Below are 4185 nucleotides of genomic sequence, written 5' to 3' on the forward strand. Positions count from 1 at the left end.
CAGGCTTCTCTTCTCCAGACTAAAGAAGCCCAGTTCCCTCAACCTCTTCTCATAAGTCATGTGCCCCAGCCCCCTCACCATTTTTGTTGCCCTCCACTGGACTCTTTCCAATTTGTGCACATCCCTTCTGTAGTGGGGGGGCCCCAAAACTGAACACAGTGCTCAATAGCACTGTGACCTCACCAGTGCTGAATAGAAGGCAATAATCACTTCCCTTGACCTACTGGCAACACACCTACCAATGCATCCCAGTATGCCGTTAGCCTTCTTTAAACAAGGCACACTGCTGGCTCATAATCAGCTTACTGACCACTGTAACCCCCAGGTCCTTTTCTGCATAGCTGCTGCCCATCCAGTCAGCCTCCAGCCTGTAGTGGTGCATGGGATTATTCTGTCCTAAGTGCAGGACTTTGCACTTGTCCTTGTTGAACCTCAAGAGATTCCTTTTGGCCCAATCCTCCAATTTGTCTAGGTCACACTTAATCCTAGTCATAACCTCCAGTGTATCTACTACTACCCCAGCTTGCACTCTATGCCACTTCCCAGGTTGCTGATGAAGACATTGAACAAAACCAGCCCCATGACTGACCCTTGGGGCACTCTTCTTGATATTGGCTGCCAGCTAGACATTGAGCCATTGATCATTAGGGCTGTGTGAAACAGCACCATTTCATTTCAACTTCTGTTTCACCATTTTGATGGAACGGTGTTTTATTTCGAATTTCATTTCAATTCAAAATCACTGTTCCATTTTGTTTTGTTGAAACTGTTTTGACACTGTTTTGATGTTTTGCCCATAGGCTATAATGGGGAATCCCAAAACTGCCTATAACTTTGTCATTTCTTGCCTGATGCCAATGAAAAAAGTAGAAATGGTAGCCCCTGCTAAGGCCACAAAGTCTGTCAAGTTTCAAGGAGATAGGTGTAGGGGTTTCTGGGAAACTGCACCCCAAGCTGCTGACAAGCAAAACTTGGAGCGTGTGACTGTGTGTGTGTGTTAAGGCGCAGCTGTTTTTCCATCCCTCCCCCAGAGCACTGGGATTGGAAGGGACCTCAGGGAAGGATCACAGTCACTGGCCAGCTACACATGTAACTATCAGTCCTCCCCTCTCTTCCCCCTCCCTAGCCTTAATTTCTGTTTCCCTGAAAGCAACCCAGCTTTGAAACTCAAAATGTTTCAGAACTTTTGAAAGGTTTTGACTGCCCTCGTTTCATTTTGAGGTTGTTTCAAAGCTTTTCATTTCATTTCAGTTTCATTGTTTTGAGTTTGAAATGAGTCAAAACAGCATCGAAACAAAACACCTGGTGAAATTTCACGTAGCCCTATTGATTACTACTCTCTGAGCCTGATGCTCCAGACAGTTTTCTATCCACCTTACAGTACAATCATCCAGCTCATACTTCCTTAGCTTGCCTGTGAGAATGGGTGGGAGACCATATTAAACGCCTTGCTAAAATCAAGGTATACCACATCCACTGGTCTCCTTGCATCCACAGAGCCAGTCATCTCATCGTAGAAGGCAATTAGGTTGGTCAGGCATGACATGCCCTTGGTGAATCCAAGCTGACTGTGCCTAAAAACCTTTTTCTCCTCCAAGTGCTTAGAAATGGATTCCTTGAGGATCTGTTCCATAACATTTCAAAGGACTGAATCTCTTGATTCTCCTTTCTCCCTTTCTTAAATATGGGCACTATGATTGCCCTTCTCCAATCATTTAGGACCTCTCCTGATCACCATGAGTTTTTGAAGATGATGGCCAATACCTCTGCAATCACATCAGCCTACTCCTTCAGCACCCTCAGGTGCATCCCATCTGGCTCCATGGACTTGTACACATGCAGCTTTTCTAAATAGTCCCTAATGTGTTCTTTCACCACTGAGGGCTGCTCACCTCCTCCCCAAACTGCTGCCTGATGCAGTAGTCTGTGAGCTGACCTTACCTTTGAAGAGAGAGGCAAAAAAGGCACTGAGCACTTCAGCCTTTTCTGTACCCTCTGTCACAAGGTTGCCTCCTCTATTCAGTAAGGGACTTACACTTTCCCTGACCCTTGTCTTGCTACTGACATACTTGTATAAACCCTTCTTATCCTTCACATCCCTTGCTAGCTGCAACTCCAGTTGTACTTTGGCCTCCATGACTTCATCCCTGCATGCCCAAGCAATGCTCTTATATTCTTCCCTAGTTATTCATTCCAGTTTCCACTTCTTATAAGCTTCCTTTTTGTGATTAGGTTACTGAAGAGTTCCCTGCTAAGCCAAGCTGGTCTTCTGCCACACTTGCTAGTCTTCCTGTGCATCAGGATGGTTTGTTCCTGAACTCTCAGTAAGGTTTCTTTAAACTACAGCCAGCTCTCCTGGACTCCTCTCCCTCTCAGTTTGGCTTCACAAGGGATCCTGCCCACGAGTTCCCTGAGGGAGTCCAAGTCTGCTTTTCTGAAGTCCAGGATCCTTACTCTACTGCTCTCCATCTTGCCTTTTCTCAAGACTGAACTCAATCATTTCATGGTCACTGCCACCCAAGTTGCCTTCCACTACTACATTCCCCACCAATTCATCCCTGCTTGTGAGTGTAATAGGCCAGAGCCCTGTTACTAAGGGTGCAGGTGATTCTGAACAGCCCCACACTCTGGAAGCAACTCCTCATGCCAACCCCAGACCTGGAAGGACTCGAGAAAGTCTCACCAGAGAGGTTTGAGAATGCAGTAAGGCTCCCAGCAAGGGAACTGACACAGGTGTGGTGAATGAGGAAGAGTTAGCCACATGGGTCAGCACCAGCAGGAGGAAAAATAAAAGATGCTAAAAACAGCTTCAAGGGGCTGCACCCGGTTGGGAACAGGATGCCTGGGGTTACCAGGATTAGATAGCTGTGGCGAGTGGCCTGAGACCAGGGATCTTGCCTGTTCCTTTGCTTGCTTGCTTGTTCATTTTCTTTGTTTGTTTGCACAAGCCAGCAAGCTCTGCAAAGCCTCTGAAAGAAAAGAGATAACCAGAAGGGGAACCCTGGGAAGACCTGCTGGATGACAGCTAAGTGCTAGTTTATTTGTTGAACTATCTTTGCTCATTTTGCATTTCTGACAAGCCCCAGTGGCCTCAGGGTGTTATCTATTAGCCCAGCTGCAGCAAAAGCTAGGGCTCTAAACAGTGGGTCCTTAGCCTGTCCTTAGCAAAAGTAAAAATGGTCAGCTCCACTAGCCTGCCCAAACATGCCCTGCTGTGATCTTCTCAGAATCTGCCCATAGCAGCTTACAGTGAGCAGCAGGTCAAGAAGAGCATGGCACCTATTTGGCCACTCCAGCACTTGCACCAGGAAGTTATCTCCAATTATGAATGCTGGGTGCCCCCGGAGGCTGGGGGGGCACAGCGACTACCTGCAGGTGATGGTGATGGTGTTGGTGATAGGGGCATGGTAGCAGCAAGAGGGGAGCTTCCTCAGGTGGCTGCGGCAATGTTGATGGCGGGGGGGATGAGCGCTGACCAGCAGTTCGCCCCCTCCCACAAATGCTGCCAGCCGTGGTGGCCACTGACAATAAAGGACCACCTGCAGACACCACCAGCAGTGTCGGCAGTGAGGGGATGGAAGTGGCAAGTGATGATCGCTCACAGGCACTGCTGGCAGTGTTGGCAGTGTTTTTTGCAGGCGGTGGACTGCCAAGCTCAGGGGCTGCATGTACACCTGCGTGCACCCCCTGTGCATCGCCAATGTCTCCAATATCCTCCAAAAACTTCCGAGATTGCCTGTGCACTGCTGTATTGCCCTCTGAGCAGATGTCAGGGTGACTGAAGTCCCCCATGAGAACCAGGGCCTGTGATCAGGGAACTTCCACTAGCTGTTTGAAGAAAACCTCATTCACCACTTCCCCAGGGTCTGGTGGTCTATAGCTGGCCCCCACCAAGACATCACCCTTGTTGGTCTCCCCTCTGAGCCAGAGACTCTCAACAGGCCCATCTCCAGTTTCATACTGGAGCTTTGAACAATCATATAGCTCTTTTACATGAAGTGCAACTCCTCCTCCACTTTTCCCGTGCCTGTTCTTCCTGAACAGTTTGTACCCATCCATGACAGTGCTCTAGTCATCCAGGCTCCCACCTAGTCTGTGTTTTTCCAATCACATCATAGTTTCATGACTATGCAAAGACTTCCACAGGGCTCGGTCCTTGGGCCAGCCCTGTTCAACATCTTCATC

The sequence above is a fragment of the Gavialis gangeticus genome, unplaced genomic scaffold (genome assembly GCF_001723915.1).
Source record: "Gavialis gangeticus isolate Ggan-Ray unplaced genomic scaffold, GavGan_comp1, whole genome shotgun sequence".
Taxonomy (NCBI): domain Eukaryota; kingdom Metazoa; phylum Chordata; order Crocodylia; family Gavialidae; genus Gavialis; species Gavialis gangeticus.